Raw genomic sequence first — 14,960 nt, 5'->3', positions numbered from 1 at the left:
TCTAAATCACACACAAAACACACCAGGAAGAATCCCTGCAATTCAGCAAGAAAGAGCCCCATCCCAAAGCCAGTTACCCAGCCTGTTGTGACAACCCTGGGTGGCTCTGCCTAGGACCACTGTGGCTTTCACAGGTGAATCAGCAGCAGGAATTCCTTCAGGTAAAATGCAATTACCAGGACTGGAATTTAACCAGAATTATCACAGAATTACAGAATGGGTAAGGTTGGATGGGACCACAGTAGGTCCAACCTCCCTGCTCAAGGAGGGTCCCCTAGACTATATTGTACAGGAACAAGTCCAGATGATTCTTGGCTATCTCCAGTGAGGGAGATTCCACACCCTCTCTGGGCAACCTACGTGTGTAGTCACCTGCACGTAAATAAAGACATGGCAGTCCTGGTGGGTGACAAGCTGACATGAGCTGGCAATGCATCCTTGTGGCTGGGGTTTCCTTGTGTGGGATCCTGAAATACATTGCAAAGAATTTGGCCAGCAGGTCAAGGGAGGTGATCCTCACCCTCTACTGGGCCCTGGTGCAGCCACATCTGAAGTGGTGTGTCCAGGTCTAGGATCCTCACGACAAAAAAGACAAGGAGCTTCTGGAGAGGGTCCAGAGGAGGGCCACAAAGAGGATTTAGGGTCTGGAGCATCTCTCTCATGAGGAGAGACTGTGGGAGCTGTAGCTCTTTAGTCTGTTGAAGAGAAGACTGAAGAGGGGATCTCATTAATGCACGTAAATATCTCCAAGGCACATGCCAAGAAGATAGTGCCAGACTCCTTTCAGGTGGCCAGTGACTGGATGAGGAGCAGCGGCCATAAAGTAAAACACAAGAAGCTTCACCTCAAGATGAGGAAGAATTTCTTTATCTTGAGGGTGGCAGAGAGGTTGTGGAGTCTCCCTCTCTGGAGACATTCCAAACACACCTGCACACATTTCTGTGTAACCTGCTCCAGGTGATCCTGCCTTGGCAGAAAGGTTGGTCTAGATGATCTTGGTCTAGAGGTCCCTTTCAACCCTAACAACATTGTGGTTCTGCCCATTGCCTTCTGTCCTATTGCTCAGCACCACTGAGGAGAGCCTGGCTCCATCCTCTAAGCACCCTCCCTTCCCATCCTTAACAATCACTGCCAGGACCTTGGATTTGCACTTTGCTGAGAAAACTGCAAGAAGGTGTCCTCAGCAGGATGTTTACTCCAGGGAGGTGGTGTGGCCAAGCAGAGCATGGGGAGGGGGGAACTCCTGTCTGCTGGCTCACCTGCACCCTCCTCAGCAGAAGCTCTCTGTCATCTTCCCCACAAAACTCCCGCCTCACCCCAGACCAGTTAGGGCTGGTAATATCCATGGGATTTCTTTAACCACAGGCCATAGTTCTGTATAATTATGAAAGTACTTTATAAAGGCTTTCAGTTGTATATCCTAAAGAAATACCTAGAGTCTTTGAAAACTTGATGCTTCCCTGCCCTTTCCCACATGCTGCATGACCAGTTTGAAGTACAAGTATGAAAATGGACCAAACCATCCCTGCAACTTTACTGTCCCTACTTTCCTGAGGCAGACCTTTCTGAGAAAAGCATTTCCCTTTGGTCACCACTGACCAAATGGATACAGAAGGCAGCAGGGAGCAAAAATACTCCAAGATCTCAGAGCCAGCACCTTGGTTTCCCCAGACAGGTGCCCAATGCACCGTGTGCCACCTCTAGTCCAGCCCTCTCTGTTCCTGCAGTCCAATTCTTCAGTGGGAGGCAGAGGGCTACCTGTGATTGTGGAGAACTGTGGAGATAAAAATGAATTGTAAAGTAATATTTATAGCTCCAAATAGAAAGTCATGAGGCAAAAAACAATTCCCCTGTTTGAATTCCTGTGTTACATTCAGAGATTTAACAAAATCTGATGAACATTTATTATTGTATAGCTATTGGAAATAGTTGCACAGATTTCTCAATCTCTCCCACTTCCTGCGCCTTGCTTTCAAGTACATTATTGCATGTATGCCATCTGAGATGGAGTAGTGAGCTGGCACATTACACATGCTGGAAAAATGGGCCAACTAAACAAAATGTAAAGTGACACTATTTCTCCTCAGTGAGGGCCTGATTCAGCCCAAGCATGTCTCACATGTGCCCAACTTTGAGCAGGCACAGAAGTGCCCTGCTGAAGGAGAAGAGTGGAATTGCTTGCATTCTTGGAGTGAAGCACGTGGAGTTTAAGAGCTTTGTGGAATCCCAGCCTAAGCTAATAGCATTGTATTTCTTGTTAACTGAGAACAAAAGCAAGCCAGTTTGGGATCACGCTGACCTAGATGCTATCAGAGGTTAGCAAAAATGACTGGTCAGACCTGTCAGGACTAAACAGCTGCATCAAGCAGTGGGGGGGAGCTCTGGGGGAAGGAGGGTGCAGGAGTTGCAAATAAAGAGACAGAGGAGCAGGAGGAAAAGATGGAAACTGCGTGTCCTGAATACAAGGCATGAACTTGTGTGTGTGTGTGTGTGTGTGTGTGTGTGTGTGTGTGTGTGTGTTCTCTGCAGCTCAGGCTTTGGTCTTGTTATTTGCATATACACAGATCACCGCCCATCTTTCGCCCAACCTTTCAGAAACAACCTTATGGCACCATGACTCCCATGCTCTCAGCACTCCTTGGGCTCCATTTCCATAAATTACAGTACAAAAGGATAATAGCCTGTTAGCAGTCTCAGCACTGTCTGACATACAAAGCACCATGCACAGGATGGCATTTCCTTGCCATCCTGTGCCCCTCTTGTGGGCCAGGTATAGCCCCACTTGCAAAATGTGGTACTATACCAGCTGTTTCTGACCTGATTGCAAAGCTAAGTAAAGCTAATTTATCATGACAGGCTAATCAGGATGACAAGGTTGGGTAGGTGACATTTTCCAAAATCTCCAATTTTTAATTTTTTTTTAATCCCCTTAGCAATTTATTTTCTGAATAGCAAAGTTTTCTCCAAGAATGTTCCAAAACATAGTCAAGGTTATCCATGCTGTGAGCTTATTCAATATTTATGATTCTTTTTTATTTGTACTAGGACTTTTTGGGGACTCCAAATAGTCCATTAATCAAACCGAGTGACAAAATAGGCCATTTGACAATTTGTACAGGGGCTGTGTATTTTTTTTTTCTGTTCAAGAATAAAGAACCAACTTAACTTCATCAACAGTTCCTGATTAATTGTTACAAAGTGTCATCCATAAATTTTCCTTCAATCTAATAATCCTTTCAGAAGACTTAACGATATCCCCAGTGATTTGGGTTTTATTGAGGGCTGAGTTCCTGGAGAAGCAGTGACACAAATAGCTCAAGTGAACTGAGACACCTCCGTGGACAGTCTTCACAGAGTTGACAGTTCTGAAATACAATTATCAGTGTGATCTGCTTAAGAATTCATCATCAGCTCCTGCCTTCTGAAGACTTAAAAAAATACCGAGGCATACAAAGAAAAAGAGGTGATAAGAAGGCATCATTTTCTTCCAGCCTCATAACTGTAAATTGAAGAAAATTATTTTCTTTGCCTGCAGCTCATTGGCATATAGGCAGCATTATATTATAATTTCATAAGCATAAATCCTTTGAATAAATTTCAGAAGAATAACTGAATTAGAAATGCAAGTAAAGTATCTAAAAAACTTAACTGTACTAGGCAGGAAAAACTGGATGCGAGTAAAACTGGCATGGGGAGATTTACTGTCTGCCTTCTCATCCTCTGTCTGTGAAGGGAATACTCCCCCACTTCTCCCACTAACCTGATCCAGCTAAGGTAAATTTTAAGAAGGAAAAAAAAATGTTAATTTCAACCATCATTTCCATACACAGCAGGAAAATATGAAATCTAACCCACCTTGCTGCCTTCTTTTGCAGAATTTCAGCTGTATTTCATCATTAATTAATCTTGGAGATACAACAGGCTTGGGGTTTGTTGTAATTATTGTTATTTGTTTATTTATTAGTAGTAAGCATATGGGAGATCAAAAGCATGCCTCCCAACTGTTCCCTAGCAACAAGTCAGTCAGTTATTCGTACACAAGTCGTCCAACCTTCCCACAAAGTGAATCTGGGGTGCAGTGCTCCCGCGGCGGCCTCCTTGCCCCATCCCATGGGCTGAGGGATGCTGCAGGTGCTGATGCTCTCCCATGCCCAGCCAGGGGAACTGCACCAGTGTCTGCTAAGGGGCAGAAATAACTCACCTTTTCTGAGAAGCCCTGGGGAGAGGCTTGATTTTATAGTTGCATCATAAGATGATTGCAAGTCAGGACATCAAAGTTAAGCCCAGTTATTGACTTCCTGTCCAATTTTGGGCAAGTACTCTCTCGTCAGTTACCTGCCTGCCTGCCTTTGGAAATTTAGACTCTTGTCTCCCTGTGACTCAGCTACTCACCTTTAAAGTGGACATGCTAGTGTCATATTCTCTACTTATTTTTTTCCATATTCTCTACTTATTTTTCTGTTATGATGTATTATGTTACTATCATGCTGCATTTTTCAGTTGACCTGGATTGCTAAGGCCACTGTTGAATTTGGTGCAGCACTCCTATGATTTCAGCTAGAGAGGGTTCAGCATGAACCTAAGTATAAGGAACACTAATTACCACCCAGGTTGTCTGAAGTAGTGTGAAACCCTCACAACTCCACCCTTTAAGCCATGTGTACATCCACTCTGATTGATCTATTAGTTGTTCACAGAGGCAGTGTAGCTACTGCAGGGACAACAGAGCCAGGGGCAGTGTCTTTATTTTAGCTTGCTCCTATCTGCAGCATGGGTAACCAGATCATCTTTGTTGCCCAATTTTTCATGCAGAATACACCTCCTGCCTGGAAGATGTGCAACACTTCTTCCAGTACCCATGTCTGCCTTGCAGAACAAATTATGGCAGCGTGAACACGTCTCTTATGTAGAGGGCAATTCACAGCCATCACAGGGCACAGTGTTTCCCTCCTGTCTTCTACAAGCTGTGTGAGTAGTAGTGGGTTACACCACACCCTGAATTTACTGCAGTTTCAACACACAAACATGCATGTGTTGCATAGTGTGGGCTGCTCAGCATGCTCTAACCTGAAGGAGCACAGGGGAATACACCAAACACAATTCTGTAATATTATTATGTGCTATGGCTCATCGGTGGACTTCGAAAAACAGATTTACACAAGTGATGTGAAGTTTATATGGGACTTAGGGTATGAATCAGATGTGCATTTAGACTAGACAATAGGAAAATTAGGCTAGAGGGGATCTCAAGGGGTCACATGGTTCATCTTGCTAATTTCTGTTGGGATATCTCTATAGCTAAATTAGTCACGAACAAGGAATATGCTAGCTCCCAATATTACTAGGAGAAACTGTGTATGTGTGAGGGGAGAGTGGGAGGATCAGCTTTCCTAAATAAACTACATAAGTCCACTGGATAATTTCCAAGGACTCATAACGCTTTTTGGATCACAGAGAAATTTCCCTGTAACACACTGGTCAATAGCTGCAATGTGTTCTAATCTCTAGTGACCCTCTCAGCAAGGGCTGCTTCATGCCAGTATTCAAATCTGGTCTCTCAGAGAACTTAGCAGATGAACTATTAGGAAAAAAAATCACAAAAAAAATATAATCTGTTTCTTTGATCCTTGGACTTTTCTCCCACTCAAGAATAACGGAACCATTTTTATCTTGAACTATTGAAAATATTCATTTTGCCAGATACCAGGCCTGGAACATTTTATCCTGCTAACTAAAGCATCTGGAAGGCTCTGAGCAACTCAAAGCAGAGGATTAGGATGGAAATACTCAGCTGTGTGCTACGTACATAGCTACCACTATTGCAGCTGCTTCTGTGGCTGGCTGGATCTTGTACTTAGTGCCTTTCCACTGGTTTCCCTGATATTCAGAGAAAGGAGATTTTAGTGGCCCCAGCTTTCTGGTTGTCATGTTGTGTGTTCATGACCTCCAAAACAGAGGTTACCTATTTATTAACGTCCTACCAAGTAATCAAGCTGAAGTAATCCTTTCCCAGGTGAATCAAGGATGTGTCCTCATATTCACCAACTCACCAGAGCAAAGTGATTTAAGAGGTTTTCTGGCTTGATTTAAAGAGGGGTGCATGGAGGCTCTTCCCTGTTTCTGCCCCGGCTTGACATGCATATGGGACTAGTGCCTTTATGTGTAACTGAGGCCATTGCCATAGGGATAGCAAGAGAGGAGGCAGCAGAGCCTTAGACTGTATGGTATTTTTCCTGGCTTTTTCTCTTTTGATCTGTGAAAAGAAAAAAAATTATCCATGCCTAGAACCCTCCCACCTACTCACCTGTGTCTTCCCAGACTTTCATGCCAGGGTAATGTAGCACAGGTTGCTGTGATTCACAGAAAAACTGATGCTGATGACAGACAGACAGCACTGCTCTCCCATAAAAGATGATGTGCCTTATGATTTCAGCTCTGAGGTCAGGGATTTCTACCTCCAGGATCAGCCAAGATGGTGGCTGTCACAAGAAAGGAGATTTGGTGGGTGATAAGAAGGCATGGGAGGCTCATGACTCAGGAATGGGCCAACTAGCCTGTGGGCAAGGAGGGAAGGGAGGATTCTTTTCATGGACAGAAGTATTGCTGTCAGTCCACCCTGCTCAGAGCACACGCACACACACACACGTGCAGGCATGCACACAAGCAGCATTGGTGGAATGGCTAAATGGTGGCAGCCAACCTTCTCCCTGTGTGCAAAGAGCAGCATCCCAGCAGTTTGGACACTAATGGGAACTGCTGTTCTCCCTTGCTTGGCACAGCCATGTCCAAGCAAAGGTGTGAAATTCAGCAGGTGGGGTACATGGCTGCAAGCACGCAATATTTGTCATGTTACAAGTTGCCTATTTTTTTTTTCCTGGGGAAAAATATTGTCACTTTTTGTTTCATCAATTTAATTAGATACAATTTGTCTCAGCTTTTCTCTGCAGTATTTGTTTACTTTCTCATCAGGACCGACACAGGCCAATTAGTGTAGTGTAATTGTTTAACCTAGTCAGCGCGCTGCGCTGGATGGAGGAGCGTGCTGGCTGCGAGGGAGGCAGGGATGGAGGAGCAGTCACCGGCTGCAGAGTGGCGCCAGGGCCTTCAGGAATCGCTGACACGACACCGTCCCCTGGAAGCGCAAGTTGCTCTGACATCCCGGCAGCCCGGATTCCTTGTTCTCTGTCACTGCTATCACGGTACGATCAATTCCCAGAGCTAATTCTTCAACCACACCGTGCCCAAAGCACTGCACGGCATTATCTCCTTCCTAGGATGCCCCCTGAAAGCAAAATCTACTGCAACCATAGAAACCAGAGGACTTAAGTGATGTGTCATGTACATGTGCTGTCTCTGTTTTCAGTACCTTCGCCAAGAATACAATGTGAGAGCCAGTGAGAAGGTTGATTTAATTCCTTCATCCCATACCTCTGGAAAAATGGACAGAAATTAGCCACAAAATAACTGACATATGCTTCCTTTTCTCTCTGAACTTATGCACAGATGCCAGAGGAACAGGGCTGCTACTGCCACAAGCAGGGATGGAGGTGGGAAAAGGGCTTGGTGGGGCTGATTCAGTGGAGAGCCCAATGATGAATGTGGCTTTCACAGGAAGGGTGGTAAGTGGGAGAAAAGGCAATAAGGGAGGTCCGTATAACAAAATATTTAAAGTTGTTTTGGCTCTGTTGATCAACCTAAGCGTTGATCGGACACAGTTGTGCCATGCCATGGAAGCACTTTTGCATGGATTGCAAAAAGCTATTGATATTTTTCCCCTGCTTTACTGTGAAGAGTACATGGGGGAGGAAAAAAAAACAATTGAGGTGGCCATTGCAAATATACATGAGCCTTGTCTGCCAGAGCTACCACAGAAAAGAAAGAAAGGGAAAAAGGCATCTTAAAATGAAACAATAATTGAGGAGAGGAAGAAAATACCTTTCTTTTTTTTCCCTTTTTTCCTTTTCCTTTTCTTTCGTTCTTCTTTTAAATCAGACCGATGTTGTGATTAACTTGCATTCTGCAGCACAGTTGATGTGACAGTCAACCAAATTAATCCCATTATGCAAAATCCAGTTCACAAGTGGTTTTTCTTTTTTCCTTTTTTTTTTTTTTTGCAAAATTATGTCAATTTCCCCATAAATTGGAGAGACCATGTCAGTTTTCTCTATTGCACATAGACACTACACAGTGCTGTATGTCTATATTCCTTTAATGCAGTAAGATACAAATTTTAGCTCAGTGGCACAAATTAAGATTCATAACTTTAATGCTGATGTTTCTGTTTACATGAGGCTTGTAGGAAAATTTCCATTAGTTTTGGCATTCATTTTCATTCTTGCATTTCATAACATACCAACTATTAAAAAACAAGAGGATGAAGAGCTTTAAAAAATAAACAACCAGCAACCTGAAGTAAAAATGCCTAATTATTTTGATAACAGAAGCATGATTTTTTTTTTTTCCTCTTCCACTTCTTTCTTTCCCCCTTCTTCCCTTTTAAAGGAATTTGCTGCCTGTGGTAAACAAGCCTCCTCGAGGCTCCCCGCGGTGTGCGTGGTGTCTGGCGGCTGGAGCAGGAGACATTTCCACAACTGCTACCCTTTCAGCTGAATGTGGCCATGCAGTAGGTGGCCAAATCTGTTTGGCTTTCACCGAGATCTGTGAATTCCCTGCATCCAACCAACTTGTCAAATTAAAACCTTGCCTGCTCCGTGCTGAAGAACAGACGTGCGATGGAAGCTTCTTGCACTCTAGCCCTTTGTCACCAGCACGCTGAGCTCCCAACATCTGCTCACTGGACTCGGCTTCTGCACCTTGTTCATTTATAATGCAGCAAACCTCAGCTTCCACAGCACAGGACTTAATGTGCCCCCAGATTAAAAAAAAGAAATTCAGAAAAAGGAACATTCGGATGGGAGGAGAAGAGAAATTGAGGCTCTAATATATATGTTCCTCACCGATTTGGGAATAAACATATTTTTAAGTGAGAAGTTTGTTGGATTGCACTTTTTTATCCCGGTAATGCTTTCTTGTACAGTGAATTGTTGACTTTTTTCCCATGCTTTAGATTTATTAGACATGTGTCAAGTTGTCAGCCTCCTACCGCTTGCATTTGTGTCCACCTTGCAAACAGCAGGGAAAAATATTTTTTTCCCTTCTCTCTCTCTCTTTCTCTCTCTCCTATGAATGTTCACTTCTTGGCAGCTCTGAAACAAATTTTGAACAGTTGCTGTTCCTATTGATAGCAGTAGTTTGATGTTAGAAAAAGGGGGTTTATTTTCCCCAAGTTTCTGACATATACTGGCATATCATCTCACATCCTACCCTGATGCATCAAAACTAAAGCAAACCAAACCAAGGGAAAAAAAAAAGGCAGAAAGAGGGGGAGGGCATAAACCAGCATGTTCACACAGCTCCTGAGCCACTGAAGAACACCCGCCCATCTGTTCACCATTTCAGTCCCTTTGTTCTATCTTTATTATATGTATTCCTCAATAAAATGAACTCCTGCTACTTTGACGACATTTCAACACATGCCTCTTAGTCTGCGTTTGAACTGTCTGTGAGGATCTCCTCGCTCCCCTCCTCTCACTTGCCATCAGCAGCTGAGCTGAGGAGATACCTGCCAGACAAGCCAAGCCGGGGGAAGGAAGGCTCCAAGGCAGAGAACAGCTCCCCACGGCACAACCAGAGTCCCCAGGAGATAGCTCCAGGTGGGGAATCCTGTGGAGACAGCCCCACATGCTGAGAATGACACACCGTGTGTTACGTGTTTGCTGCCATCGGAATTACATTGATGGCAAGGTGCCCCTGTCAGGGGCAGAGCTCTCTTTCAACCCAAAAGAATGAGTGCTTAGGTTTTATATTTTAAAGCCAGCTACAGATGCTCGCGCTCGCACACCAAAATGCTTGTATCTAACTTTCAGATAGCTAAATTTTACCCACAACTGCCCCTAGCTTTTAGCACTTTACTTTCTTTTCTCACTTGTCTCCTTCTGTTGCAGCCATGAAATTTCCCAAATATTAAAATGTCCTGCAGGAAGAACAGGTCTGAGATCTTAGCTCCCCATCCCTTACTTGATTACCTCCCTCTCTTGCCATGCAGCTGTGTTCATCAAAACAGATCATCATATGACAGAGGATCTGCAATGGCATGGAAATGTTGTTTTTTCAGGTTACTGCCTCCCAGGTGTCCCCTGTTGAGGAGAAACTGGAAGTGGGGGAAATGAGGCACCCCAATACACTTTTCTTTGGTTCCTATAACAGCAGAAGGAGAATTCGAGTCATCCAATTCATTATCAGAAAATCCAGGCCTCAGTGGCTTAGCTGCAGAATATTTATCACTAGGTCAGCCAAGAGGGGCTACTGCCAGAAGAAAACACCCCAAACTGCCCTATCAGTTTGTTTTCCAGGGACAAAGAACCCTTCAACCAAGGACTGCTGCTGGCACTACTCTGCCTGGTGCAGACTCTCACACCATCCCAGTGGGACCTTATCCAGCAGTGCCAGGCACCCTCTCAACCCCAGGGACACCAGGGCAATGGTGTATGACTGAGCCACCTCTGTTCCCATGCAGATCTTCCTGCCCATGAGCAAACAACCACTTAAGGAAACTTTGCACTGTGCGTGTCCCCAGAGCAACGCAAACCACAAAGCAAATGGAAATTGCTCCTATCCAAACACTCTTCCACACCTGGCATTTCATTACACTGCAGAAATGCAGCTCCAGAGGCACGGGTAGCACTTTCCTTCCATCCAGAAGCACTTTGCACCCTCTGCCTAATGTCTTACAGCAGTAGCAGCTGTCTGGGGGTAGAGAGGACATGCCCATTTGTTTAGCTACAATTAACATTCATCTGCTGTAATGATTCATTGGGTGATAAAGCAGTGATGAAATGTAACTTTCAGGCTCATCAGAATGCATCACCTTCTATGTGGCAAGTCAGAAATTCCTGCCACAAGAGAATCCGAGGCTGGTGGCGTTTTCCATCCCTAGAGGCACATTCCTCCTCTTCCCAAATGCAAAAGCCTGGAAATGCCATTGCTGTGCTGACAGAAGGATTCATGCAGCATCTCTGTTTTCACTGCAGCTGAATTCGCTCCTGCTGTAGGTTCAGCCTGTGTGGAATATTATGAACATCTCCACATGTACATTACACCCCAACTCATTGGCTGCTATTTGCTCTGGAGACTAAACATTCGATCTGCCAGCAATCACATTATCGTGCCAGCCAAAATGCAAACCTGAACCATATGGGCAGAAGAGGGACCCATTGCTTCCACACTGCTGTCTCTATTCTTATCCCTCCAGTTCCCTGATGTTGAAACAGACCATCTATTTCCTCTGAATATTATGAAGCAGAGTAAGAAAGGAACTAGTTGAGAAAATTACTTTGTTTATTAAAAAATAAAAACTCTCTGTGAAAAATGTTTACCTACTGTTTACTCACCAAACATAAGGTTTTGTGCACAGGCACAAAAAAAATGCAATGAAATAAATACAAGACATTTAGAAATCTGTGCTGCGGATTTTGCCAAAAATGGAGCAGCAGAAGCTCACCCTGCCTGAGGGAATGACTGACTGGCTGAGGATGCATCCCGTCGGAGCAAGCTGAGTTTAGGGCAAGCAAGGGGGCAGACAAAGGGAAAGGTAAAATATCTGTCAGAGAGGAGAAAATACAGTTTCATTAAGCTGGAGCTCATATCACTTTAAATTCGCAGCTGGACTTTCAAAGTCAGCCTCTGCAGCTCTTGTTGCACTTCTGCACACGCTGCTTGAAATCCCGAGGTGCAGAAGGTAGCACAGAGCCCAGCCCTGGCTTCTGTCATGTCCTGTTTATTTCCATAAGTAGTGCTCATAGGTAGCTGGAATAAGTGCTGTGCCCTGGCACGCTGGGCCGTGCTTTGCTGTAGCACAGGGCATACCAGCTGCTAGGGAAATACTGGGGAAAATGGGGACCTGCTGCCAAATGGGATGGGGCCCATGTAACAAAGAACTCTGAAAAGGCCAAGGTAACCAATTCCTTCTCCACATCAGGTTTTGGGTTTTTACCTTGGTAGGTCTGGAACAAGGAAGTTTAGTGTATTTTAGGAACTACTTGGATAGTTTAGGGAACACTTAAAGAAACTGGTTGGACACAATTCCATGGGCCCTTATGGGATGCACCAAAGAGTTGTCAGATATCATTGTGAGGCTGCTCTTAATTATCTCAGAAAGGTCAAGGTGATCTAGGGGGATGTTCCTGAGCACTGGAAGAGAGCAAATATCACTCCTGTCTTCAAGAAGGGCAAGAAGAATCCAAGCAGCTACAGACAGGCCAGCCTTACCTTGATCCCTGGAAAGGTGATGGAGCAGCTAATCCTGAAAACTGTTTCCAGACACTTGAAAGATAGGTGATCAGCAGCAGTTAGCACAGATTTATCAAAGGGAAATTGTGTCTGACCAACCTGATAGCCTTCCATGATGAGATGGAAAGCTTGGTGGGTGAGGGGAGAGCCATGGATGGGTTCATCTTAGTAAGACTTTTGATATTGTGTCTTTTCAACATCTTCACTGACAACCTGGTGATGTATGGGTTAAATATATGAGACAGTGAAGTGATTTGAAAGCTGGCTGAAGTGCTGGGCTCAAAAGAGATGAGATCTTCTGATGCAGCCTGAAGTCAATCCCTAGTCACTAACCAACTCCAATGCTAATACTGGGACCAGCACTGTGTAACCCTCTCACTGATGACTCTGACAACAGATTCAGCAAATCCACAGATGGCACATAACTGGGAGAACTGGTTGGAAGACTGGATGGTTTTGCTGCTGCTCAGGGCAGGCTGAGAGCAACCCTTGACAGGCTGTAGAAATGACTCATTGGGAAACCCATGAAGTTCAACCAAGGGAAAAACAAAGTCATCTCACGTACTAGTACACCTTGGGCACTGACCATCTCAGAAAGCAGAGTGGCAGAAATGATCCATGGAACCCTGGTGAACAAATTGACTATGAGCCAGCAACGCAGCCTTGCAGCAAAGAAGGCCAGCAGCATCCTGGGATGCATCAAGAAGAGCTCAGCCAGCAGGTGGAAAGGGGATGATCCTTCCCCTCTACTGAGAGCTACTGAGCAGACATCATCTGGAGTTCTGTGTCCAGTCCTGGGCTGCCCAGTGCAAGAGAGACAAGGACATAGAAGAGTTTAAGAGCAGTGAAGGGTCACTAAGGTAAATTAAGGGCTCAAAGCATTTGGCATGCGAGTAGACGCTAAGAGAGGTGGTCCTGTTCAGCCCAGAGAAGAAGAGGCTCAGGGGCAGTCTTATCAATGTGTACAAATGTCTAGTACTGGGATTAAAGCAGAAAGATCTAGTTTCTTCTCAGTGGGAAATGAGGCAATTGGACAAACTGAAACACTTATTTGGAAATTCCACCTAAATATAAGAAAATCTATTTTTTCCTGTGACAGCAATCAAACACTGGTACAGGTTGCCAAGAGAAGTTGTCAGGTCTGCATCCTTGAAGATGCTCAAAACTCAAGTGGACATGAGTAGCTGACCCTGTTTGAGCAGGGGGTTCGAATACCTGATCTCCAGAAATGCCTTCCAACCTAAGCTGTTCTATGATCTTTGCAACTTGCAGCTTTGCAAGAGCACAGAATATATAAATCTACAAGATACGTGATTGATCCAGGCCAGCATCTGGTAGTGACTCTTGGCAGGTTCTCCGAAAGCTCAATATTCATCATAAATGCAGAACTGAGGACTTCACTGGTAATATCCAGACTTTCAGGTCTTCACAAATCTTTAGAGAAAGCTGAACCTTAAAACCCCACAAGTATCTGGGCCTTGAGTGTTATCAACACTTCCTCATGGTTTGATAGTGTACATTGGCTTCCTTGAGCTTTGAGTCAGGGACTCTCTTAATGATGATTTCCTCGGGGCTGGGGTGGGAGGGGGAACACTGGAGGAGAACTGCAATCTTTCTGTTTCAAACAGGTAAAAATTAATGCCAATCAGGTAATACAGATGTATGCATGCGCCATGCACAGGGACACAAGTTCTTTCTCTGAACACAGAGCTTAAATTACTTGTTGCAGTATTTGAAAAACAAGTGAGACATATCTCAGACTCAGGAGATATTCTTGAAAACAGGCAAAATTGATTTTTTTTTCCATATTCACTGCCAGATATTGCACAGTTACGTGGCAATATGCAGATAGAAGACAATGTGCATCTTATCTTGCCAGAGATAGATTCCACACTGGCTTTAAAGGAATAAATCATTAATTTAAATCATGGATTTTCTGTTTACAAAGAAGCATTTAAAAATATTTCACTCCCAGCTCAGCAGAAAGAAAGACCTTTTAATATATATCAGTGAATCTGATAAATGCTTCCATGCGCATAGGCATTATTTTAGTTGGTTGGATTTTATTTTCTTGTATTTTATTTAAATCAGTGGTAGTTTTTTTCAATGGTGCATTTTAGACAAATTCATAAGATTTTAAGAGAAATTAGAAGACAAACAACATTTCTCCCTCTTTTTTCTACATGTAATGATGTACTTTGAAGCTTTGGTGAGCAGGAAATGGGATTCCAGCTGGTGCCAGCTGCCACCAAGGTTCTGCACAGAAATGCTGTTCAGCACCTATGGAGCCTTAATCCTGATTCAGGAGACCCCAAGATTATTATTATTATTATTAGTAGTAGTAGTAGTAGTAGTAGTAGTAGTCTCCTTATTGCTGGCCCCAAAATTTTTCAACATTATTTACGGCATTTATTGCTCCCTGATGGGAAAAAGTAACCTTTTGTGGTTGGGATGTCACAAAATGTCCAGCACCTGGAATGGTGGAACACTGACATAAGTCCAGACTTTTAAAACTAAGTGATACTAAGAATAATGTAGCAATGAGGACCAAGCTGGATGTTGTCCCAGAGATAGGCTGGTGCAACACTATTAAGTCCTAGAACAGATCCAGA

The sequence above is a fragment of the Melozone crissalis genome, unplaced genomic scaffold, assembly GCF_028551555.1.
Source record: "Melozone crissalis strain CALT ecotype California unplaced genomic scaffold, PUWL_Pcris_2 ptg000042l_1, whole genome shotgun sequence".
Lineage (NCBI taxonomy): Eukaryota > Metazoa > Chordata > Aves > Passeriformes > Passerellidae > Melozone > Melozone crissalis.
This window is presented reverse-complemented; position numbering follows the sequence as displayed.